The following is a 27741-nucleotide window of genomic DNA, read 5'->3' as shown; positions in this document are numbered from 1 at the left end:
CTAAACTCCCACTCAAAAAGTACATCTCTCTCGTCATCTGAGTGGTTCATGATCCACTTACACTAGCTCAAGTCCGGTCATCACGTGAGTTGAGTATAGTTTCAGTGGTAAGCATCCCTATGCTAATCATATCATCTATATGATTCATGATCGACCTTTCGGTCTCATGTGTTCCGAGGACATGTCTGCACATGCTAGGCTCGTCAAGCTTAACCCGAGTGTTCCGCGTGTGCAACTGTTTTGCACCCGTTGTATGTGAACGTTGAGTCTATCACACCCGATCATCACGTGGTGTCACGAAACGACGAACTGTAGCAACGGTGCACAGTCGGGGAGAACACAATTTCGTCTTGAATTTTTAGTGATAGATCACCTTATAATGCTACCATCGTTCTAAGCAAAATAAGGTGCATAAAAGGATTAACATCACATGCAATTCATAAGTGACATGATATGGCCATCTTCACGTGCTCCTTGATCTCCATCACCAAAGCACCGGCACGATCTTCTTGTCACCGGCGCCACACCATGATCTCCATCAACGTGTCGCCATCGGGGTTGTCGTGCTACTCATGCTATTACTACTAAAGCTACATCCTAGAAAAATAGTAAACGCATCTGCAAGCACAAACGTTAGTTTAAAGACAACCCTATGGCTCCTGCCGGTTGACGTACCATCGACGTGCAAGTCGATATTATCTATTACAACATGATCATCTCATACATCCAATATATCACATCACATCATTGGCCATATCACATCAGAAGCATACCCTGCAAAAACAAGTTAGACGTCCTCTAATTTTGTTGTTGCATGTTTTACGTGGTGACCATGGGTATCTAGTAGGATCGCATCTTACTTACGCAATCACCACAACGGAGATATAAGAATTTCTATTTAACCTTATACAAGGACCTCCTCGGTCAAATCCGATTCAACTAAAGTTGGAGAAACTGACACTTGCCAGTCATCTTTGAGCAATGGGGTTACTCGTACCGATGAAACCAGTCTCTCGTAAGCGTACGAGTAATGTCGGTCCAAGCCGCTTCAATCCAACAATACCGCAGAATCAAGAAAAGACTAAGGAGGGCAGCAAAACGCACATCACCGCCCACAAAAACTATTGTGTTCTTCTCGAGAAGACATCTACGCATGAACCTGGCTCTGATACCACTATTGGGGAACGTCGCATGGGAGAAAAAAATTTTCCTACGCGCATGAAGCCTATCATGGTGATGTCCATCTACGAGAGGGGGTATTCGATCTACGTACCCTTGTAGACTGCACAGCAGAAGCGTTAGTGAACGCGGCTGATGTAGTGGAACGTCCTCACGTCCCTCGATCTGCCCCGCGAACCGTCCCGCGATCAGTCCCACGATCTAGTGCCGAACGGACGGCACCTCCGCGTTCAGTACACGTACAGCTCGACGATGATCTCGGCCTTCTCGATCCAGCAAGATAAACGGAGAGGTAGATGAGTTCTACAGCAGCGTGACGGCGCTCCGGAGGTTGGTGGTGATCTAATCTCAGCAGGGCTCCGCCCGAGCTCCGGAGAAACGCGATCTAGAGGTAAAACCGTGGAGATATGTGGTCGGGCTGTCGTGGCAAAGTTGTCTCAAATGAGCCCTAAAACCTCCGTATATATAGGGGGAAGAGGGGGAGCCTTGCCTTGGGCTCCAAGGACCCCCAAGGGGTTCGGCCGAGCCAAGGGGGGCAACCCTCCCCTTCCAAACCGAGTCAAACTAGGTTTGGAAGGAGGAGTCCTTCCCCTTTTCCCACCTCCTCTCTTTTTTTTCTTTTCTCTTTGATTTTCTTCCTATGGCGCATAGGGCCTTCTTGGGCTGTCCCACCAGCCCACTAAGGGCTGGTGCCCCACCCCCAAGGCCTATGGGCTTCCCCGGGGTGGGTTGCCCCCCCCCCCCGGTGAACACCCGGAACCCATTCGTCATTCCCCGTACATTCCCGGTAACTCCGAAAACCTTCCGGTAATCAAATGAGGTCATCCTATATATCAATCTTCGTTTCCGAACCATTCCGGAAACCCTCGTGACGTCCGTGATCTCATCCGGGACTCCGAACAACATTCGGTAACCAACCATATAACTCAAATACTCATAAAACAATGTCGAACCTTAAGTGTGCAGACCCTGCGGGTTCGAGAACTATGTAGACATGACCCGAGAGACTCCTCGGTCAATATCCAATAGCGGGACCTGGATGCCCATATTGGATCCTACATATTCTACGAAGATCTTATCGTTTGAACCTCAGTGCCAAGGATTCATATAATCCCGTATGTCATTCCCTTTGTCCTTCGGTATGTTACTTGCCGGAGATTCGATCATCAGTATCCGCATACCTATTTCAATCTCGTTTACCGGCAAGTCTCTTTACTCGTTCCGTAATACAAGATCCCGCAACTTACACTAAGTCACATTGCTTGCAAGGCTTGTGAGTGATGTTGTATTACCGAGTGGGCCCCGAGATACCTCTCCGTCGCACGGAGTGACAAATCCCAGTCTCGATCCATACTAACTCAACGAACACCTTCAGAGATACCTGTAGAGCATCTTTATAGTCACTCAGTTACGTTGTGACGTTTGATACACACAAAGCATTCCTATCAGCGAGTTATATGATCTCATGGTCATAGGAACAAATACTTGACACGCAGAAAACAGTAGCAACAAAATGACACGATCAACATGCTACGTCTATTAGTTCGGGTCTAGCCCATCACGTGATTCTCCTAATGACGTGATCCAGTTATCAAGCAACAACACCTTGTTCATAATCAGAAGACCCTAACTATCTTTGATCAACTGGCTAGCCAACTAGAGGCTTGCTAGGGACAGTGTTTTGTCTATGTATGCACACATGTATACAAGTCTTTATTCAATCCAATTATAGCATGGATAATAAACGATTATCTTGATGCAGGAATTATAATAATAACTATATTTATTATTGCCTCTAGGGCATAATTCCAACAATGGACAATTACTAGCATAATGTCATGCTTCTTTGCAATGAAAACAAATGAGTTCCGACAAGTCTCGGGGCTTCTTGGAGTTGGCTATTATTCCTTGGTTTTCCTGCTTCTTTTTGGGCATATATTTTTGTAGTGGCCAAATTCCATACACATGAAACATCTGATATGACTCAGCTCTTTATTTGTAGGAATTTGACTCTGGCTGGTGTACTTTCTCTTCTTTCCGGACTCCTTCGTTTTGGCCAGTTCTTCTATTTCAAGTGGATCCAACTCTACTTTTTCTGTCGGGAAGTCTCGCAGTTATTTATGGCTTTCCTTCGTGCAATCCTATGAATAATGTCCTTCTTGTCCACATGAGTAGCATGCATGGGAGAAAAATCTGGTCAGACCTTGTTCATCAGGGTCTTTTATATTTTCCTTCGTCACAGGTTCTTCTAGAATCTTGTTCTTGAATGTTTCCTTCATTACTGCTTACTGCTGCTTGACAAGTTGTTGCACCTTGGGGAAGATGTGACACTGGGCTGGGTAGTGGGTGGTTCCTTCACACAAGAAACAAGTCACCTGACTAGTTGGGCATTCCTCTGATGAGTGATTTTCTTCACAATGAGGGCATCCATCCTTGTTTTCTTCCTGGGTGTGTCCTATTTCTCCACAGATCTTGCATGCACAAGGCTTGTTCATCGGGTTATCATAGCATTTCTGAACGAGATGGGATCTTAACAGAGTCTTCTTGAATTCGTCCCAGGTTTTTGCTCCACTGAATCCTTGTATGGCATGATGCATTTTCCACCAGATAGCAGCACCTTGGATAAAGTACTTAAGAGCGTGTGCAATTCATACTTCCTTGAAATCAAATTGCTCCTGAAGCGGTTCTCCATGTTCTGAATCCATATTTCAACTTCCAGCTGGGTCATTGGTCCAGAGATTACAAGTCCAGCTTCATACGCCATCTATTGGGTCCAACGTTTTTGGGATGAGATGGGTAAGAGAGAGAGGGGTAGAGGGAGATACACACAATACAAACAAAATTTTTAAGAATAGGTTTTATTTGTGGGTGTCGGAAAACGCACACCAATGACAGCTCACAAATCATCGTATCTAATATGGGTATATAACTGGAATTTGGACTTTTAATGGTCATATAAATATTCGAACGCTTCAGTGTCTTCGAATTCTTCGAGTCTTGAGAGTCTTCAATTGGTGAAGCTTTAATTCTTCAAATGCATGGTGAAATTCTCTTTACTTTGAAGTGGGACTCCGTTGATCCTTCATGTGTTCAAGGGGGAAAAGGTATTGTCTAACTATTTGAGGCGAGAGAGAACATTCGATGAAATCAGAAGGGATGAGAAGTAAAGGATGTTCTTGAAAATAATTTTTTTGAGAGATCCTTTCCTAAGGGATTCCCAGTTACTAGGGTCAAGTCCTACAGTCAACATGTGCTCTGATACCATATGTGTAGCGGCCCAACTCAAAACGAGTCAAGCCTGTGTGTATCTGTGCCATCCCTGGATCAGTATGCTGGAAAACACAGTACGTCAATGTATATATCAAAATGCAATCACATGTAAATAACATTAAATTGATATATACCTCAAAATCTCACCGGAAACAGTCAAAGGGAGTGGAGTCCCAAATAACACCAACGGTAGGTTGAGTGCGGACCGTATCCCTGAATCATACTCTTTCTCGTCGAAGAAAGTATCTGCAACATAAGACATTGCAGTCGTGTAGGTCAGCATATGGAATATGCCGGCAAGTCACAAAAGAGAGACGTGTAAATATTATCTATACTATATGCATATATGGTAGGTGGGGTTGTAGTTTAAGTTTTGCGTAAAGCAAATTTTCCTACAACAAGGGAGGGCTAAAAGAAATTTTTTACTACATTGTTGGTTCTTAATGAGATGGTTCCACCAACAAATTCTCATACCCAAGTTATCAATATTACCCACATCAATAAGTTAATGGTGTTGAGAATTCCTGATAACTTCAGTTCCTTTGGCTCAAGTTGTCCATGACCGTGGACACAGCTAATCAATTAGGTTTGAGTACTCTACAGAGTTTTGCACACGTTCCCCCACAAGATTTGATCGCCTCAGTTGAAGTCCTCGCACTTTAGGGTGTTTGAGAACCGGATGATCAAAACATGGTGTTTCAACGGGTTCCTCTTAGCCTCTGCCGGTGCCCATCCAATCCTACCGTTCTTCTACATCTCGTAGCACCGCCCTTCTAGAGTGACCACGTTGTCCAACCAAGCCAGAATCCATAATGACTTGTGGCTGTGCAGTTAAGCCTTGGGTCTTGAAATATCCATCCATCTCTTTGAGCTTGTGTGAAGCTTTCCGCCAGATGTCATGGCGCTTCTCCATGCATCCCGGGTCGTCCACTGGTTTCTCCAGGGAGCCCATCTAAACCATCCTTCACCCAGAGGTATATTTCGTTCTGAGGTCCTGCAAATCTTTGAGTCTTCGGGTCTTAATTTATCAAGTTCTCGCAACACTCGTGATAAACACTCAACTAAACCCCGTCTACTAGGAGCATAGCACAATAACGTCCCGGCCAAAGTAACAAGGGTCATGGGTACCTATCATAACATACTACTAAATAATCAAAGTTTCCAAGTACCTACTTGCATGAAATGGGTGAAGAAGGTTGAAACTAATGCAATAAAACCATAGGTAAAATATGATCAATGTGAACTTTCCTGGTATTACTTGATGAAGATAGTCACTCTCATAATCCTGATAATTCTACTCGGCATACTCCGAGGAATCTATCATAAACGAATAGCATTCAATAAACATTCATGCCAAAAGGAAGTACCAAAAGAACATAAGAACAAAACATGTTTTGGTGCAAAATAAAAACACACTAAGTTTTAAAAAAGGTTCTAAGTGTGTTGTAAAGTGAGGGTGCGGGAATGAGATCAAAAGAGTTAATGGACAATGAACTATTGATATATACGCTTAGGGTGGAGATACTATGAAAGACAATCCTAACTATGCGGAAAACAACATGAATGACAAATAGCATAGGACATAAGAATTAGTTGCAAAAAAAGAATTAATTGAAATGGAGCACTACAACACAACTTATAGTGAATTGAAGTATGAATTGAATTTTCATTCAGAAGGTCAAAAGAAGTTGAACTGAAGTACGATGGTTATGTACAAAAATATATGACATGAATATTTAGGGGTAAAAGGAATCAATAGAAAAGGTGTTACGATTTGCAAGATTACATCAAATGAATTTTCAAATAAAAATTTGAATCTCTCAAATTTGTAAGGTTCAAAGGTCGAAACTAATGATGCTACTAGATATAGGAGATCAATATGAACATGTAGAAAAAAAAGAATTACTAGATTTCAAATAGCGGATCAAAAGATACAAATACTTCAATATAACATTGAATCAGCTTAGAACGATGTGAACAATTTTGGGCACTAATAGATAAATAGGATTTTATCAAAATTATAAGTTGAAAAGTGAAAACTAATGATGCAAACGGGAAGATTACTTTGATACGAATCCGAAGCAATTGGACTTATCTAAAACGGAGTTACGGATAAAAATATATGATCAAAAGAAGTTTGAATATGAGTGTGAACAAATTTCGAAATTTAAAAATTTCAAAAAGTTGATATTGTAGGTTCACCCGATAGGTGTGATTAAGACGAAACTCTAGGCGTTGGTTTCATCTAATTCAGATAAACGAGTAAAAAGTTATTGCCATTTGAAAAATCAGGGCCAAGAAAAGTGTTATGTCTAAAAGAATTCTAGAACTAATCTGTAAATACAGAGACTAATTAATAAATCTAATTACTCTACCGTATACTACTGTAGGAATACTAGTCTAGAAGTAATTAACTACGGGAGTATAAAAGAAAAATACGGAAAGAAATACCTTTAGAATGCACAGAAGAGATAATTCCAAAGAGGAGACGACTTCGAGAAATCCCGCCGAAGAGAAGAAAACATTTTTATTTAATAAATCTAGTCAAACCAAAAGATTGATTTAACCCGAAATAGATGATTTTTGGATGATCCTATGGGTCTATATTTATAGGTGGAAAGAAGGTCTAAAGGTCAATGGCTAGGCAATGTGGGACTAAACATATACGTAGTGTAGGGAAACTAGAAAACAAAAGGAAGAAGTGTCGCATGGGCCAAGGATTCGACCACCCTGGTGAGTAGTACCGGCCAGGCGCGGCCCTTTTTTTAAATTCCTGATGAATATTGTCGTATTGAATAGTGCTTTTTTAAAAATAAACAGCGAAAAAAATATAAACGAAAATAAGAGAATATTTTATATAGGCATATTATATATCAAAATTTTCGGAATAAAATTTCCTACAACATGAACATATTTTCAAAACCAAATAAAATACTTAAAAATATAGTTTTTTAAAATAACTTTAAAACAAAAAGAAATTTGAATTTCAAATAAATTGCAAATACTTAAAAATTCAATCAAGACATTGTTTGTGATTTTGGAATGTAATTTTCCTCCTCTCATTTGATTTTTTTTAATCAAAGGGTTTTGAAAATATTCAAACTCAAAATTGAAAAGGGATTCAAAATAAAAAAATAGGAAGGTCATTTTATTCCCTCTTATTAATTTTTTTTTAGAAGTTTCAAATTTCACTCAAGTTTCAATCACTCAAACAAACAAAAAATCAATCTAATAATTATATTAACATTCCAAAATTTATAATTTTGGGATGTTACAAAGCTGGAGATCAGCACTAGCAGGAGCAAGGCGATATTCCTCCGCCGCCGCCTCCTCCGGAGATCCTGACTGTGGCTGAGTTCCTCCAAGCTCTACGAGATGAATGTCAAGCCAATAATGCCGCCATCGAATAGCTGGCTCAAGTCTTAGTGAACAATCCGCCGCAAAACAGAAATGGCAACGGTCGCTCTACTCTGTGTGAGTTTATGCGGACTACGCCTCGTATATTCACGGAGACAATTCAACAATTGGATGTCGATGACTGGATCCGCACTATCGAAGACCTCCTCGCGTTGGTCAAGTGCACCGATGATCGGGAGAAAGTCCTTTATGCTTCTCACTGTCTCGGAGGCACGGCTAGAGCTTGGTGGAACGGGTTCCAAATCATGCGAGAAGGGCAAGCTATCACTTGGGCATTATTCAAGGAAGGATTCCGCGCTACTCACATTCCTCCTGGAATGATGACCATTAAGAAGCGGGAATTCCAAGCTTTAAGGCAAGGCAGTGGAACCGTCAAGGAGTATCTGCAGAAGTTGAACCTCCTATCAAGATATGCACCAGAAGACGTCAACACTATGGCCGCAAAGGTGGAACGCTTTTTGGCAGGACTGCAGCAGTCACTCCGGTATCAACTGGTTGTTTGTGAGTGTCGGACCTTCGGCGATCTGGTTAACATGGCCCTCGTGTTGGAGGATATTCGTCGTGCAATGGACGACACGTGTAAGCTCAAGCTGATGGGTAGTGGAGGACCCAGTAACCCAAAACCACGTCCATGGCAGTCAGCCCCAACAATACCCAGTTATCAGCAACAGTAGTACAAGGCACCAATGTTCCGCCAGAACTACCAGCCCCAACATCAAGTCAACACCAAGGCAACCCGCCGAACAACAGTGGAGTCAAGGTCAACATCCCGGGACAGGTTACCTGTTTTGGATGTGGACAAGTTGTGCACTATTCTAGACAGTGCCCCAACAAGAAGCCCGATGCACGGCCCCCCAATGCGCCAAATCAGGGACAAGGTCAAGGAGCGCCAGGCAGGAACCAAGCTCCCCGCAATCAGCAGTACCACTGCAGGGGACATGAAAGTGCGTTATATCGACTAGAGGGGGGGTGAATAGGAGATTTTTAGAATTTCATCACTGAGGAAATTCCTTTTGAGGAAATTCCTCACTCATGACTACCTTACAGCGGAAACAGTTAAGGATCAGTTGTGCAATTGTTCACAGTAGCAGTATTACAGAGTGAAGATTATGAAAACAGATTGCAGAGCAAGCAGGCACGCAGAATACAGATGATGATTTACTCAAGTGAAGAATTTGGGGTTGAGGAAATTCAGAGAAAGTCTTCAGCAAATTCTTCAAACAGTCACAGTGAAAGTCATCAACACATAATACAGAGAATGTAAAGAGTTGAGGAATTAGAACCCGATTCTTGGTGAAGACTGTTGTTCATGACCCAGTTCCAACTACTGTGACAGTTGTACATCTGGTTCGGAGCGGCTTGGTATTTAAACCAAAGGACACCCAGTCCCGGGAGACACAGTCCCTACCGTATTCTCCTTGAGCTAAGGACACACAGTCCTCGCCCAACACTCATGGTAAGTCTTCAGGGCAGACTTCCAAACCCTCACAAACTTGGTCACCCGGCGATCCACAATTGACTGCTAGATTGCTCTAGACAATGACGGCTAACCGTCTGGAGGATGCACAGTCCTCAAAGGTAAAAGGCTTCAGTCCCACACAGGAACAACTTCTTCAGTGATGCTCAATCACTAGGTTTGGTTTGTGGTTTCGGTGGGTGGTGTATTTCCTCACTGATGATTTACTCTCGAAAGCTCTGAGGAATTGGGTTGCTCTTATGATAAGTGTCAGTTTCTAACGGAGCAGCCAACCAGCTAGTGGTTGTGGGGGCGGCTATTTACAGCCTGGGAGCATCCCGACATGATTTGACATTAATGCCCTTAAATAATATGACCGTTGGAGTGGATAAGATCAGTGACTTGGCGTGGCTTATCGAAACGGTCGGGACTCTAAACTGTGAGAGTCCTCATGTCACTCATATTCCTCACTTGAGGCTTTTGGTAGGATTTGGCTTGGGTTGAGCATCATGAGGAAATCCATTCCATAGTGTTACTTTGACCCCCTTTAACAGTACGGTGTTCCTATTCATCAAATGCGAAGAAAGTAAAACAGAAAACGAAAATCTTCACGCTTCAATTTCTTCAGAACGATTTTCTTCAGGAACCACCGATCTTCTCAATATCAATATCTTCATGAGGAATATCCATTTCATCGCAAATTCTTCGCGATTCATTTCTTCAGCTTCAGACCCATTTCTTCAACTGAAGACATATATTTTTAGGGGTCGATATTCTTCAAATATCTCAAACTTCTCAATGACTTATAGATCCTGTGTACACTTAAAAACACATTAGATACTTAACCTATAAGTCTTCAAACCACCAAAATCACTAAGGGGCACTAGATGCACTTACAATCTCCCCCTTTTTGGTGGTTGATGACAATTAGGTTAAGTCTTGAACAGGCATCAAAAATATGAAGTGTAAATGCTCATTTGAGGAATTTGAATACAAGATTCACAGAGACTCCCCCTGAAGATGTGCATACCTTGAGGATTTTGCTTTTATAGCATATGCACATTGATGATTTATATCATGGAGATCTCCCCCTGAATCTTGTAAATCATGCATACATATAACATATTATATGAAGAAAATGAAGATGCATGATGGCAAATGGTATCTGACGAATTTCAGCATGCGTGCATTAAAACTTGAGGAATAAGCATGCGAAGAAAACCGTTCAAAAGTGTCAGAGTACCATCGGGCTTAAGTTACAACTCATTACATAAAAACTTCAGAAGAGCCAAGAGTTTGTAACTTAAATATAGTTCATAAGCCCCAAAAATAAATCCCGTTTGAAGACTAACTCTCAAGTTTCTCCCCCTTTGTCATCAATGGACAAAAAGGGACAAACTGAGGACTAACGCTCGTGAAGACTTCATTGCTAGGCAGTTGAGGAAGATCCTTGGCGCTTCTTGGGTGTAGTCTTCTTCCTTGGGCCTGTCGCGGTGTCAAGTTGTTCCTCATCAGATTCGGCAGTGCGGAAGGACGAGAAGGAGCTGTCTTCAAGATCTGGCACTGGAATGGGCCTGGACTTCTTCTTGGGAGGCCACGACCAGTCAAAGTCCTGCTCAAAGTTCAATTCTTCAAGCTCAGTCTGGGTCTTCAGATGTGCAAGGGTAGCCCAGGTGCGATCAAAAACCTCATACAGATAGTGATGATTAAGCTTCACACTGTTATGTGTCTCAGTGAGGGTTTTCACAATGGCACCAAACTGGCGTTTGACCCATTTGTGGTTGTGATCCACCTTCTGATGAAGACTGAGAAGAAGTTCTCTGGTGGTTAGCACGCGAGGAGGAACTGGGCTTGGCGGACGAGTCTCAGTGTCATCCCATGAGGAATATGCACCTGGTTCTTTGAACTGGCCATCAAGGGGCATGTTTCCTTCATCAATCACAGACTTCCTTTTCCCTCAATGGGCTCGAAAGTCTTCTTGTTTACCCGGATAGGAGGCATATAACCAACATGGTTCTGGAAATCTGCGTGAAAGTTGATGCCTGTCCTTGTCCTGAGGAATCTCATGATCCATGGTGCATAGATTTTGTGATCATAGGGGCACATTGCATCGTCAGCCAAAGTCCTCAAGAAGAAATCATGGATATTCATGGGGATACCATGAATGATGTTGAAGAGGATATTCTTCATGAGGCCGACGACATCTTCGTCATCATCATGGCCTTTGATTGGCGCTAGCACACTGCAGAGAATGCGGTAGACAGACCGTGGTGTGTACTTTAGCTCATGGACGAGGAATGTGGTTCTTGAGGGTTTTCCTGCAGCCAAAGGCTTCATGAGGACTTCCATCATTCCGTTTGGCAGCTCACGCTCACCATAAAGCTTCACTTCCCCTTCTGAAGGAATTGGTACGGGCAGTTCTCTGAGGAGTTCAGATGCTGGAGCCTTGTAGTGAGTATTTTGGGTCATCCAATCGAACACCCAAGTGTTGATGTCATCAGCATTGCCCGAGATGTGCAGAGTTGAATAGAACTGAAGAATTAGCTCACTATTCCAATCTGATATGTCGGAGCACATAGGGAGCAAACCTGCATCATGTAGTACACTGAGGACTGGTTCCATGCAGGGAATTTCTTCAAGGTCAGCATGAGGAATGTGCCTGTGCTGGAATATCTTGTTGCGGCCACAGAGCATAGAAGCATAGTAGTTCATCTGCGTCCTTGTCCAAAACTTCAGATGCCTCATTTGAGGCTTGTCATAAGGATTCTCTCCAATGAAATGCATGCGTTCCTTAAAGAAATTTTCTTTCTGGAACTTTGGCCTCTTCGAGAATGGCAGGCGCTGAACTGGATTGAGATGGTGCTGAGGAATGGGAGTGGAAACAACCATGGCAGATTCTGGGTTGAGGACAATGAACTCATTGTCAGGGGCGGGAACATTTTCTTCAGCAGTTTCCTCAGGATGAGGAATTTCTTGTTCTAGCTGAGCATCAGGCTGAGGAATTTCTTCATCCTTCTCAGCTTGAGGAGTTTGATCAGCCTGTTCAGTGGGAGGAGCCTGCTCAGACTGGACATTTTCTTCAGCTTGATTTTCATCAGCTGACTTTGTGGCAGAAGCAGATTCATCAGCTGCTGCAGCTGAGGCTTCAGTAGTCTCTTTCTGAGGAATATGAGGTTGAGGACTGTCATCAATTTGAATTTCCTCATCAGTATGCTCCTCAGAGGCAGCATCCTTCATTTCCTCATCTGCCCTCGTAGTGTGGTCACCAACGACGACCATTTCAAATGAGGGTGCAACATTAAGAGGCACCGGGTCCAGTGGGGCAGATTCTTCAGTTTCCTTGAGGCGTTTTGCCTTAATCTTTTCTTCTGCTGAGGAAGCTTTTCTCTTCTTCGCTTCCTTCTCAGCAGCCCTTGTCTTTTTCGCGTCTGATGCAAACGGGATTAACTTCTTCACCTTTGATGTTTTTGGTGAAGGTGTTTTCTTAACAGATTCTTCAGCTGGCAGTGAGGAACCAGCTGGAACATAATCATCAGCCTGCTTTGATGAAGTAGCTGGAACGGTAGCAGTTTCATCAGGGTTTGCAGATTCATCAGGAGTGGTCTCAGTGATGATTTCTTCAATGGTCTGTTCATCAGCACGGCGCTCTTGGTGTTGTTCCTCAGCTTGAGGAATTTCCTCCTCAACAGGAGATGCATCTTTTGGCTGTTCAACCAGGGGCTGAGGAGTTGGTGCTGGTGGGGGGTGACGTCTGTTGTAGTCATCAACAGCACTAGTGGCTAGCTTGATGAAATTGCTTTTGATGCTTGTTCGATCTGACAGTTTCTCACATTTGTCAGTGAAGACTTGCAGTTCTGCCTGGTTGGACACCAATGCTTCAGGCGTCAGTTTGAGAACATTTTGCCTGAGGAATTTCTCCTTTCTGGGCTTTGCAATCTTTGCCTGCTTGGCCTTCTGTTCCTTCCACTTGGCTTCATTTATGAAAGTAGCCACCATGTGGCTGACACCAGGAGGAACTTTCAAATCATCAATGGGTGTGTTTGGGTCTTCATACCACACATTGATGAAATCGAGGAGGACCTTGGGGTCCATCGCCAGAGGAATAGCATTGTCTGATGCTTGTGCTACCCTTTCTTGTTTGTTCCTGATGATGGCTTCCAGAGTTTCATCATCATATTCTTCACTTCCCTCTGATGCAGACGGGACTGTGATGATTTTGCTTGGACTGGGCAGAGGTGCAGGTTCAGTAGTAGCCAAAGTCTTCACATGGGGAGTTGAAGACTTTGTCTCCGAGCTAGTTGCAGCTGGGAGTGAGGAGCTGGAGCTGGCAGTCGTAGTCTTCACGACTTTCTTCTGTACTGGCTTTGGAGGTGGAGCTGAGGACTTTGGTGTGGATGCGATTGGTGCTGAGGGTTTTGGCGATGATGGTTTTGGTGTGGACGGTTTTGGAACCGAGGGTTTTGGAGCTGAGGGTTTGGTGACTGAAGCCTGTGCAAACTTTTCTTGGGGTTTTGAATCTTTTGCCTTTGCTGGCACAGACTTTGGTTGAGGAATCTCGGAGCCTGAGGTTTCTGCTGCTGAGGAATGAGCAGCACCGGAGGCAGCAGCTGAAGAGTCATGAAATTTCTTCACTGCTGTTTCTGCTTGCTTCTTGAGCTTGGCCAGATGCCTTTCTTTTTCCTCTGGGTAGTCATCAAGTGTCATGAGACTTGAGGGATGAGCAACTTGATGATCCTCAAGTGGGGCCCTTTTGCCAGGAGGCTTCAAGGCGAATTTCTTCGCATACTTTGGAGTCACAAACCTGTACTCCTTCCACTCCTTTGCCCATCAGCGTTCAATTTTCTGCAGCCTAATCTTTCTTTTAGGCATAGTTTCAGGTTCATCATCAGGCGTGCAGTAGTCCAGGTATATGTCATCAGGAATGTCCACAGTTGTGTTCTGCTCCAGTTTCTTTCCTCCCCTCTGTTTCCTTTCTTCCTCCATTTTCTTCAGACGAGGAACTATCTGAGGATTTTGAACTCTTGAGGATTCTGATGAGCCTTGAAGAGTTTCTTCCAGAAACGCTGCAAATGAGTTAATGTGATGAGAACCGAGAGATTCATCAACTGACATGTGTGTACCTGTGAACAGAGTATAGTTGCGAGGAATTTGGAGAGGTCATATGCGTTCTCAGATTTGAAGAAAAAGGAAAAGTTTGACAGTTTGAGGAATATAACCAGTGGTTGAGGAATTTGCTTAAGCATTCTGTTCTTGGGTTCCAGAGTTGTACAGATCCGAAAATTCGCACAATTGAGGAATCTCGTGAAAATCTTAGATGCTTAGCTAGTTCATCAATGATTGTGGTGATGGATAGTGTTTGAGGAATCATGTGCGCATCGTATCTTGAGGAAAAACAGATTTCACATTGGAGAGGTAAATTTTTTGATCTAATCTGTCGTAAAAATGGGATATATTTACCCTGGAAGGTGCGAACGAAGAACACAAAAAGGTGGCGTTGAAGAGGCTCTTCGGTCAAGTGTCCAATGCACCCTAACTTGGCAGCGGAGGACGTCTACGGCGGCGGCGGACGTAGATGTTCCGTCTCCGGCGTGATCCTGGCGGCGAGAAGGATGAGGCAGTGAAGCTCTTCCTTGCCGGTGACAAGACTACCAGCGGTGGCGCTAGGGTTCGGTGTGCTGTGGCAGGAGAGCGATGAGGCGAAGAAGATGATGCCGAGGGGGTTAAGGACATATTTATAGCCCGAAAGTTACTGTTTGGCGCGAAAGTTTCGGACCGAATAACCCTTGCCTCTACGTCTCCGCAGGACACGTGTAGCTCCCGTACGATGCGGTGGAGATAGTGGAGATCGTGGCTATCCAATCGTGGGAAGTGGGGGTTCAGTTACTGTTCCTTTGAAGAAAACAATTTTTCGAAGATTTGAGGATTTTCGTTACAAAATCATCAGCTGGCAAGGATGCAGTGAGGATTTTGAACAAAGTTTCAAGTAGAGCGCATATGAAGAATTGAATAGACTGGATAAGTATAGCATAGAGGGAAAATAGGGTCCGATCACATTCACTTAGCAGAAACATCAACTTGAAGAAATAGCAATAAGTGAATGTTGTTGAGGACTAGAAATCACAGTCTACCTAGGCAAATGAAAGTCATCAAGTGTTTTTGAAGATTTTGCAATAGATCGTCACAATGAAGAACAACTGTTTTGAAGAAAAATGCATTGTGAGGAATTTGATCATTTGAAGAAAATCAACTTGAGAAATTTCACATTGGGCGGTGGCGTTGCCCACCATATAAGAATGTTGATTACAGACGCCGCGTACAATTGTCGTAGGGCCCTGAGAATCAATTTCTTCGTTAATTTCTTCACATTCAGAGTGACTTTCTTCATCGTTTGAAGAAAATCGTTTCATCATGTGTTGCACATCTAAGTCATCAACTTTGCATAAGTGTTAGGATGTGTGCATGTTTTTACAAAACATTTGAAGACTCTAAGATATTTAGCTCACACCGCAACTTGCAAAACCTTTTCTCATCCAAGGGCTTAGTGAAGATATCAACCAGTTGATCATCATCTTCACATGGTCGATGAGGATATTGCCCTTGAGGACATGATCCCTAAGAAAATGATGACGAATCTGGATGTGCTTGGTCTTCGAGTGTTGTACTGGGTTATAGGCAATCTTGATAGCACTCTCATTGTCACAGTAGATAGGCACATTCTTCATGTTGATGCCGTAGTCCTTGAGGGTTTGCTTCATCCGTAGTAATTGAGCACAGCAAGAACCAGCAGCAATGTACTCAGCTTCGGCAGTGGAGAGTGATACGCAGTTCTGCTTCTTTGAGGACCAGCAAACTAGTGATCTTCCGAGGAAATGGCATGTGCCAGAAGTTGATTTGCGATCCACACGGTCACCAGCATAGTCTGAATCAGAATACCCTACCAGTTGAAGATTGGAGCCCTTGGGATACCATAATCCTAGTGTTGGTGTGTGAGCTAAGTATCGAAGAATATGTTTCACAGCCTTATGGTGTGATTCCTTCAGTTTTGCTTGAAAACGTGCACACATGCAAACACTAAGCATTATGTCCGGCCTAGATGCACATAGATACAATAAAGAACCAATCATAGAACGGTATACCTGCTGATCGAAATCTTTACCATTTTCATCAGTGCCGAGGTGACCGTTGGTAGGCATTGGAGTCTTGGCACCTTTGTATTCATGCATGTCGAATTTCCTCAGAACATCCTTGAGGTATTTCTCCTGTGATATGAAGATTCCATTGTTTTGTTGACGAATTTGAAGACCTAAGAAGAATTTCAGCTCCCCCATCATAGACATCTGATATTCTTCACTCATCATATAGGCAAATTCATCACTGTATCTTTTGTCAGTACAGCCAAATATGATATCATCAACATAAATTTGACATACAAACAGTTCATTATCATAAGATTTTGTGAAAAGAGTTGGATCGAGTGAACCAGGTTTGAAGCCTTTCTTCATGAGGAATTCCTTCAATGTATCATACCATGCCCGAGGGGCTTGCTTGAGGCCATACAGAGCCTTTTTTAGTCTGAAGACTTTGTCTGGATTCTTTGGATCCTCAAAACCTGGGGGCTGAGCAACATATACTTCTTCCTCAAGCTGACCATTGAGAAATGCACTTTTCGCATCCATTTGATATAAGATGATTTTATGATGATTAGCATAAGCAAGTAGAATTCGAATAGCTTCAAGTCTAGCAGCAGGTGCAAAAGTTTCATCGAAATCTATTCCTTCAACCTGGGTGTAGCCTTGGGCTACAAGTCGTGCCTTGTTCCTCACCACTTGACCGTCCTCATCTTCCTTGTTTTGGAAAATCCACTTGGTGCCGATGATGTTAATCTTGCGAGGATCGGGTCGTTTGACGAGCTCCCATACGTCATTCAGCTTGAATTGAAGAAGTTCGTCTTGCATGGCTTGGATCCACTCCGGTTCCAGAAAAGCCTCAGCTACTTTTGAGGGTTCTGTGATAGATACAAAAGAGAAATGCCCACAAAAGTTAACTAAGTGTGAAGCTTTTGAGAGAGTGAGAGGACCTGGCGCGTTGATGTCGTTGAGGATTTTGTCAAGTTCTACTTCATTTGCAATCCTCGAATGTGCTGGTTGAGGATTTTGCCTGGGCTGAGGAAGTGGTGTTGTTGCAATTTCCTCAGGAACATCTTCTTGTCTTTCATCATCGATGGGGATTGTTTCTTCACCAATTTCCTCGGTGGGAACAATGTCTTCAGTAGGTTTAAGCTTTATTGCTTCCTCAGGAGACAGCTTATCTGGATCAGAAGGCAATTGCTCTCTTTGCGAGCCATTAGTTTCATCGAACCGCACATCTACAGTCTCAACAACTTTGTTGTGATAGTTGTTGAAGACTCTGTAGGTGTGCGAGTCCTTTCCGTAACCGAGCATAAAACCTTCATGTGCCTTAGGTGCAAATTTTGAGCTATGATGAGGATCTCTAATCCAGCATTTTGCACCGAAGACTTTGAAATAACTTACATTGGGTTTCTTGTCAGTGAGGAGTTCATATGAGGTTTTCTTGAGGAATTTGTGAAGATATACCCTGTTGATGCTATGACATGCAGTGTTGATTGCTTCAGGCCAGAAGCGACGAGGAGTCTGATATTCTTCAAGCATAGTTCTTGCCATTTCAACCAGAGTCCTGTTCTTTCTTTCGACGACACCATTCTGCTGAGGAGTATAAGGAGCAGACAATTCGTGAGTAATACCAAGTTCATCAAGATAATCATCAAGACCAGTGTTTTTGAACTCGGTTCCATTATCACTCCTAATATGTTTGATCTTGATGCCGAAGTTCGTCGAGGTCCTTGAAGAAAATCGTTTGAAGATTTCCTGCACTTCGGTTTTATACACTATGATATGCACCCAGGTGTATCTGGAATAATCATCAACTATGACAAAGCCATATAGAGATGCTGCATTGGTTAGTGTTGCATAGTGAGTAGGTCCAAATAAATCCATATGAAGCAATTCGAATGGACGTGTAGTGGTCATGATGGTTTTGGAGGGATGCTTGGATCTAGTCATTTTCCCAGATTCACAAGCACCACATAGATGATCCTTGAGGAATTTGACTGATTCGATGCCAATGACATGCTTCTTCTTTGCAAGTGTGTGCAAATTCCTCATGCCTGCATGACCTAGTCTTCGGTGCCACAGCCATCCTTCTGAGGTTTTTGCTAATAAGCAAGTGGCTGGTTGAGGACCTGTAGAGAAGTCAACAATGTACAAATCCCCTCTTCTTACACCTTCAAAGACTTTGGATCTGTCAGATTCCATGATAACTACACATCTATATCTACCAAATATGACAATCATATCAAGATCACAAAGCATAGAGACTGACATGAGGTTAAAACCAAGGGATTCAACAAGCATCACTTTGTCCATATGCCTATCCTTGGAAATAGCTACTTTGCCAAGTCCCAATACCTTGCTTTTACCTTTATCAACATATGTGATTTGCTTTGGAGGTGATGGAGTTAGTGGCATATTCATCAGTAGGCTTTTATCACCAGTCATGTGATGTGTGCAGCCACTATCGAGAACCCACTCAGTATTTTTGGGTTTGTCATCCTGCAGATGAATTGGTACAGCTTACCATCTCATATGCTTCAAGTTTGAAGAATATGATACTAATTTCATCAGTTCAGTGATTTTATCATAACAGAAATGTAAGGACGTGTGAAATATTTCTATTTCATCAATCATTAGCTTGCGTCCTGTCAAGCATTTCCTCAGGTCTCCAGCAAATTCTTCAGATGATGATTTTCATCTGGAGACCTGACCTGCAGAAGTGATTAGTTTGATTTCTTCACCACCCACATATGAAGGGGTGGCAAAGCGTTCATCATCCTGCAAGCACCATATGAGAAAGGTGGCATTGAAGCTAATGCACTTCTCTTAACAGTAGGGGGGTTAAAGTACTCATAGGAGTATGCAGAGAACTGGTTTGAGGATTTATGAACATAATGATTTGAAGAATAGCGCTCATAATCATATTCCTTGTAGTTTCCCTGCATGTTAGATGCATAAGCACGGGTATGAGCATAGTTTTGACCAGTTGAGGATTTTGATCCTCTTGAAGACTTTGGTCCTCCTAAGGAATTTGATCTGGGGTTCAGATTCTTGAGAGTTGATGTCATGAGGACATTCACTTGAAGATTTTCAAGACAACTTTTGGGAACCCAGATTTTCCTCACAGGAGGGCCATTCCTGCAGTTAGTTCCAACATATCGAGCAAATACTTCACCAGATTGATTTTTGAACAGTTTATAGTTAGAATCAAATGACTCATCAAAGGAATAGGATAATTCACATGAGAAGCCAGTTAGATTAGATGGATCAAAAGGAGGCCCAGTAGCAGCAACCCATGAGGTTTTGGGATACTGCTCAGGTTTCCAATAAGATCCATCAGCATTCAGTTTCCTCTCAAAGGCAATTCCTTCTTTCCTCGGGTTCCTGTTCAAGATCTGCTTTTTGAGCACATCACAAAGGATTTGATGTCCTTTGAGGCTTTTGTACATGCCTGTCAAGTACAATTCCTTCAACCCTGCATTTTCATCACTAACATTTGTGTTTTCCTCAAGTGAGGAAATAGACACAACAGGTGCAGTTGAAGAATTTGTAGCAGTGGTAGCATTTGAAGATTCTGGTGAAGAATTAGCAGTTTCACGATCAATGCATTTAAGACATGGAGGAATAAATTCAACTTGACTAGCGCTGATCTGTTGAGCTAGTAATGAATCATTTTCCGTACGAAGATCATCATAAGACATCCTCAGCTTCTCAAGATCAAGCTTCCTTTGAAGAAATTCGTAGGAAAGCTTCTCATGATCAGTGAGGAGTGTATCATAACGACCCTGAAGAATATCAAATCTAGACTGAAGATTTTTCATGTCATCAGCGAGGATTTGATTAAGATTCATTTCATCATTCAACAGATCATCACTTTTGTCTAGCAGTTTTTGAAGCTTTTCCAGAGCAGTTTGTTGTTTAGTGGCAATGATGGCAAGTTTACTGTAACCGGGTTTTTTGTAATCATCATGTTCACAGTCACTTGAATCAGATGAGGAGGCATTATGTGATACCTTTGAACGTTTTGCCATGAAGCAATAGGTTGGAGCGAAGTCATCAGCATAGTCATCAGTATGGATGGTGCACTCATTTTCTTCATGATTGAAGATTGACTTGCTGACGAAATTGGTTGCTAGTGCAAGACTAGCCTGTCCGGATTCTGAATCTTCTCCAGAGCCTTCTTCATCATCACATTCTTCTGATTCTGCCTCGGAATCCATTTCCTTGCCAATAAGTGCCCGAGCCTTTCTGAAGCTAGTCTTCTTGTGTGAGCAGGACTTTGAAGATGAGGATTTTGAAGATTTCTTTTTCTTCTTTGAGTCATCAGAACTGTCATCCTTGTATTTCTTCTTCTTTGATTCCTTTCCCCAGCGAGGACAATCAGCAATGTAATGACCTGATTTATTGCACTTGTGACAGGTCCGTCTCTTGTAGTCCTCAGATGCAGATTCTGATGTCCTCGTGTCTCTTCTTGATGATTTACCGAACTGGCCTCGTCGTGTAAATTTCTGGAATTTCCTCACAAGCATTGCAAGTTCCTGACCAAATTCTTCAGGGTCACAACTGGTGTCATCTGTGTCTTCTTCTTCAGATGAGGAAATTGCTTTTGCCTTCAGTGCACGTGGTCTGGAATAGCTTTGTCCATATAGATCTCTCTTTTCTTCTAGCTGGAATTCATGAGTATTTAGCCTTTCGAGGATATCAGCAGGATCTAGCATCTTGTAGTCTGGTCTTTCTTGAATCATCAGAACTAAAGTGTCAAATGAAGAATCCAAAGATCTCAACAGTTTCTTCACAACTTCGTGATCAGTGATGTCTCGAGCTCCCAGTGCTTGCAGTTCATTTGATATGTCAGTGAGGCGATCAAAGGTGTCTTAACAGCTTTCATTGTCATGTCTCTTGAAGCGATTGAAGAGATTGCGAAGAATATCAACACGAGAGTCGCGTTGGGTTGATACTCCTTCATTTACCTTGCACAGTCTCTCCCAGATCAGTGTTGCAGAGCCTAAGACACTTACTCTTCCAAACTGGCCAGGGCTCAGATGACCACAGATGATGTTCTTCGCTTGAGAATCGAGTTGCTTGAATTTCTTCACATCAGCTGCAGTAACACTAGCACAAATGATGGGGACACCATTTTCCACAATATACCAGAGATCATTGTCTATAGCTTGTAGATGCATTTGCATTTTGTTCTTCCAGAAGGGAAAGTTCTTTCCCTCATAGGTAGGACATGCTGCACTCACCTTAAACATGCCTGCAGTCGACATAACTAAAACTCCAGGTGGTTAAACCAAAATCACACAGAACAAGGGAGTACCTTGCTCTGATACCAACTGAAAGTGCGTTATATCGACTAGAGGGGGGGTGAATAGTAGATTTTTAGAATTTCATCACTGAGGAAATTCCTTTTGAGGAAATTCCTCACTCATGACTAACTTACAGCGGAAACAGTTACGGATCAGTTGTGCAATCATTCACAATAGCAGTATTACAGAGTGAAGATTATGAAAACAGATTGCACAGCAAGTAGGCACGCAGAATACAGATGATGATTTACTCAAGTGAAGAATTTGGGGTTGAGGAAATTCAGAGAAAGTCTTCAGCAAATTCTTCAAATAGTCACAGTGAAAGTCATCAACACATAATACAGAGAATGTAAAGAGTTGAGGAATTAGAACCCGATTCTTGGTGAAGACTGTTGTTGATGACCCAGTTCCAACTACTGTGATAGTTGTACATCTGGTGTGGAGCGGCTTGGTATTTAAACCAAAGGATACCCAGTCCCGGGACACACAGTCCCTACCGTATTCTCCTTGAGCTAAGGACACACAGTCCTCGCCCAACACTCGTGGTAAATCTTCAGGGCAGACTTCCAAACCCTCACAAACTTGGTCACCCGGTGATCCACAATTGACTGCTGGATTGCTCTAGACCATGACGCCTAACCGTCGGGAGGATGCACAGTCCTCAAAGGTAAAAGGCTTCAGTCCCACACAGGAACAACTTCTTCAGTGATGCTCAATCACTAGGTTTGGTTTGTGGTTTCGGTGGGTGGTGTATTTCCTCACTGATGATTTACTCTCGAAAGCTCTGAGGAATTGGGTTGCTCTTATGACAAGTGTCAGTTTCTAATGGAGCAGCCAACGAGCAAGTGGTTATGGGGGGCGGCTATTTATAGCCTGGGAGCATCCCGACATGATTTCACATTAATGCCCTTAAATAATATGACCGTTGGAGTGGATAAGATCAGTGACTTGGCGTGGCTTATCGAAACGGTCGGGACTCTCAACTGTGAGAGTCCTCATGTCACTCATATTCCTCACTTGAGGCTTTTGGTAGGATTTGGCTTGGGTTGAGCATCATGAGGAAATCCATTCCATAGTGTTACTTTGACCCCCTTTAATAGTACGGTGTTCCTATTCATCAAATGCGAAGAAAGTAAAACAGAAAACGAAAATCTTCACGCTTCAATTTCTTCAGAACGTTTTTGTTCAGGAACCACCGATCTTCTCAATATCAATATCTTCATGAGGAATATCCATTTCATCGCAAATTCTTCGCAATTCATTTCTTCAGCTTCAGACCAATTTCTTCAACTGAAGACATATATTTTTAGGGGTCGATATTCTTCAAATATCTCAAACTTCTCAATGACTTATAGATCCTGTGTACACTTGAAAACACATTAGATACTTAACCTATAAGTCTTCAAACCACCAAAATCACTAAGGGGCACTAGATGCACTTACATGACATATTAATCACATCTCCGCAGAAGAAGTACAGGAAGACCCCAGACTACATTCTGGGTACGTTCCTCGTTAACTCCACCCCAGCAACAGTATTTTTTGATTGTGGTGCTTCGCATTCTTTTCTTACTCAGAAGTTTGAGGTAAAATGTGGTTTGAAGCCTAACTAGCTTAATGGGAAAATTACATTACATACCCCGGTAGCAGTGCTAATGACCAACCTAGGATGTACAGGAGTCGGGATCAATATAAATGGGATAAGGTTCTCAGCGGATCACATCATCATTAATTCGCAAGGCTTAGAAGTGATCCTTGGGATGGATTGGTTGGCCAAGCAGCAGATCATTTTGGACTGTGCCAACAGGACTATTACCATGACAAGCGACCAAGGGGTCAAAGTCGAGTATGTCCCTGAGCCGACATCCACTCATGTCCCGCGAGTAAATTGCCTATCGGGAGAAGAGCTGGATCGAGTGCCGATAGTTTGTGAATACCCGGATGTCTTTCCTGATGAACTGCCAGGGATGCCTCCTCACCGAGACATCGAGTTCATCATTGAGCTCATGCCTGGGTGAAGGACTATCTATAAGAAGCCTTATAGGATGGGATCCAAAGAGCTAGCAGAGTTGAAGAAGCATCTGGATGAGCAACTCAGGAAAGGATTCATTCGTCCGAGTGCATCACCTCGGGGATCACCTGTTCTGTTCGTGTCTAAGAAGGATGGGACTATCAGACTCTGTGTCGATTACCATTCCCTCAATGTAGTCACGATCAAGAACAAGTACCCACTCCCCAAGATTGAAGACTTATTTGACCTGCTAAATGGAGCCAAGGTATTTTCCAAGGTCGATCTCCGATCTGGATATTACCAACTGAAGATCCGACCTAAAGACATACCCAAGACTGCATTTGTGGCTCTGTACGGTCTATACGAGTGCACTGTCATGTCGTTTGGGTTGACAAATGCCCCAGCATACTTCATGTACCTCATGAACAAGGTCTTCATGGAATACCTGGATAAGTTTGTCGTCATATTCATCGATGACATATTAATCTTCTCCAAATCCGAAGAAGAGCATGAGTAACACTTGAGGTTAGTGTTGGAGAAGCTTCGAGAGACCAACTTTATGCCAAATTCAGCAAATGCCAACTTTGGCTGCATGAAGTTGGATTCTTGGGTCATACCATGACGTCAAACGGATTGGCAGTCGGTCCTTCCAACATTACCACGGTAACCAACTGGGAGTCGCCAATCAATGTGAAGGAAGTTAGAAGTTTCCTCTGACTCGCGGGATACTACTACAAGTTTGTAGAAGGATTCTCCTGCATAGCTCGACCAAGGACTCAGCTCTTGAAGAAAGGCAAGAAGTTCGAATGGATGCCGGAGTGTGAAGCAAACTTCCAGAAGTTGAAGAAGAGATTGACTACCGCCACGGTATTGGCTACTCCAGATATCAACAAGGAGTTTGTGATATATTGTGACGTTTCCAGAACCGGGCTCGGTGGAGTCCTAATGCAAGACGGCATGGTCGTGGCATACCTGTCACGGCAACTGCTCACACATGAGGAAAACAACGCCACCCATGATCTCAAGTTGGCAGCAGTAGTGCATGCCCTGAAGACATGGTGACATTACCTTCTGGGAAGCAATGTGAAATATACACTGACCACGAAAGTGTGAAGTATACCTTTACTCAAAGGGAATTGAATATGAGGTAGCGAAGATAGTTGGAGTTAATCAAAGACTACGACCTCAGCATTCAATACCACCCCGGTAAGGCCTTTGTGGTGGCCGATGCCTTAAGCTGGAAAGCCAACACCTTGAATGTCATGCTCAAGGAAAGGCTACCCGCCTTCTATGAAGAGATGGAAAGCTTCGGGTTGGAGCTAGTTGAACCAGGATTCCTAGCTGACCTCGAAGTCAAACCCACGCTGGTAGATGACATCAAGGAGGCCGAGAAGGGGCACAAGAGCATCGAAGGCATCAAGAAGAAGATCCAGGAAGGCAAGGCCCCAGAATTCTCGGCGGATGAGCAAGGAGTAGTGTGGTTTGGGAAACGTTTATGCGTACACAACAAGGTAGAACTCAAGGACTTGATCCTGCAGGAAGCCCATGACACACCCTACTCTATTCACCCCGGTGGCACCAAGATGTATCAGGACCTCCGGGAAAGATTATGGTGGCATGGCATGAAGAGGGAAATAACGTCCTATATTGCCAAGTGCGACGTGTGTCAGCGAGTCAAGGCTGAGCACCAACGACCTGCTGGACTACTACAACCTCTCCAAGTGCCTCAATGGAAGTGGGACAAAGTCGGCATGGACTTCATCACTTGTCTGTCCAGATCAAGCAAGGGGCAAAATTCCATATGGTTCATTGTCGACCACCTAACCAAGGTGGGCCATTTCATTCAAGTCAACACCACTTATGATGGTAGCCAGTTGGCTAGCCTATATATCCATCGTATAGTGAGTCTCCATGGAGTTCCCAAGGAGATTGTATCTGACCAAGGCACGCAGTTCACCTCAAGATTCTGGAAGAAGTTCCAAGAAGCTCTCGGAACCAAGCTCTCTTTCAGCACCGCCTTCCACCCACAGACGGGCGGACAGACGGAGAGAGTGAATCATATACTCCAAGATATGCTCCGCGCATGTGTCTTGGCACATGGGACCAAACAGGAAGACTGTCTCCCGTTTGCTGAGTTCTCATACAACAACAGCTACCAGTCCAGTCTCCAGATGGCCCCATTTGAAGTTCTATACGGACGAAAGTTCCACACCCCGTTCAACTGGTTCGAAACCGGCGAAAGATTGATTTTCGGGGCAGATGTTTTGCAAGAAGCAGAAGACAAGGTGCAACTTGTCCGAGACAAATTGAGAGTAGCCAAGTCACGACAAAAGAGCTATGCAGACTCTCACCGCAGCGAAGTGGAGTTCATTCCCGGAGACCAGGTGTACCTCCGCGTCACACCTCTCAAGGGAACCAGGTGTTTCCACGTCAAAGGGAAACTTTCTTTAGGGTTCATTGGACCTTTTAAGATTACGACAAGGCGTGGATAAGTTGCTTACCAATTGGAGCTATCTCCGGAACTTTCGGGTGTGCACAACTACTTCGACGTGTCATAACTTTGGAAGAGTCTGCAAGAGCCAAACCGTCCAGAACTTTATAAGGATATTGACCATCAGGCCATCAACCTCCAACCAGACCTCACTTATCGTGACAGGCCGATACGCATCTTGGATGAAGTAGAGCGTTGCACCAGAAGTCGCACCATCAAGTACTTCAAGGTTCAGTGGAGCAACCACACCGAAGCAGAAGCAACATGAGAGCGTGAAGACTATCTCCAATCCGAATTTCCATATCTTTTTAGCACCTAGCTTAGGAATCTCGGGGACGAGATTCTTGTAAGGGGGATAGGTCTGACACACCTTCTTTTCACATCACTTTCACTGTAGTTTCAAAATGTTGTGAGTTCCATGGTTGTCATTCTATGCTTGTATGCTTGATTGAGTAGTATGAAAAACCATATTTTTCCTAACATAAATCTTCCCAAAATTCTTTTTCTTATTTTTGACTATTTCAAAAGCTTGCTTTGGGTTGCACTACAAGTCCTTGATAGCAAGGGAGTGCTCTTACACAAAGATGGTGATCTGGTTCTAAAACTATTTTAACTCTCCAAAACCATAAAATAATTATATTATAAATTATTTTCCTATTTTATATGCATTTCTATTTCTGAGGCCAGAAATGACCTTACCAAGCTATATTTGGCGGACACACCAAGTTTCACCTCATTCCAAGGTGATTTGGTTCACTAAATAAGCCTAAAACCCTTTCTGTCCAGAACCAAGTTGAAACATCTCTACATTGCAAAGTTTATCCAAATGGGTTGAAACTTTGCACGAGTGTTCAACACCCCAAATGAGGAGCCTCTGCCAAAAATGAGATTTGCACGAGGTAATCTACCCACATTCCCTTTCGAAGGGACAGATCTGCCCATTTGGGGGTGATTTCAAGTTTGCATCGCCAAACTTGTCCAATGAAGCTCAAATTTGGTGGAGTGTCTTATTTTTGCATCAAACTTAATCCTGTTAACTCTCATCACCAGTGGTGACGTGTTGCTATCCCCAACACCTGTCGAACACCTTCTATCATATTAGCAAATCAGCTCCTACCCCACTACACACCTAAGCTCTTCCCTCCAAACTCTTTGACCAAGCAGCCAGCACCACTCCCCAACTGCAGGAGAGTGCCCCCTCCTTGAATCCAAGCAAAAGATCCAAAGACCCCAATTCTAAGTTCTGGTTCAAAGCTGGCATCTCCAGACCCAACCCCAGGACACCCCATGGCAAACACAGAGTCCCTCGGCTCCCAAATGGCTAGGCATCTCCAGACCCAACCCCAGGACACCCGAGACACGGCCAAAGGGCCCAGAGCGTGCCAGCATGCCGTGGCATGCCAAAACTGTGCTCTGGGCACGCTGGTGGCGCACCCGAAGCAAAGGTGGCCAGCCCTGGCGGTTTCGAGCCTCCCCCT

Source organism: Hordeum vulgare, chromosome 2H, assembly GCF_904849725.1.
Source record: "Hordeum vulgare subsp. vulgare chromosome 2H, MorexV3_pseudomolecules_assembly, whole genome shotgun sequence".
Taxonomy (NCBI): domain Eukaryota; kingdom Viridiplantae; phylum Streptophyta; class Magnoliopsida; order Poales; family Poaceae; genus Hordeum; species Hordeum vulgare.
This window is presented reverse-complemented; position numbering follows the sequence as displayed.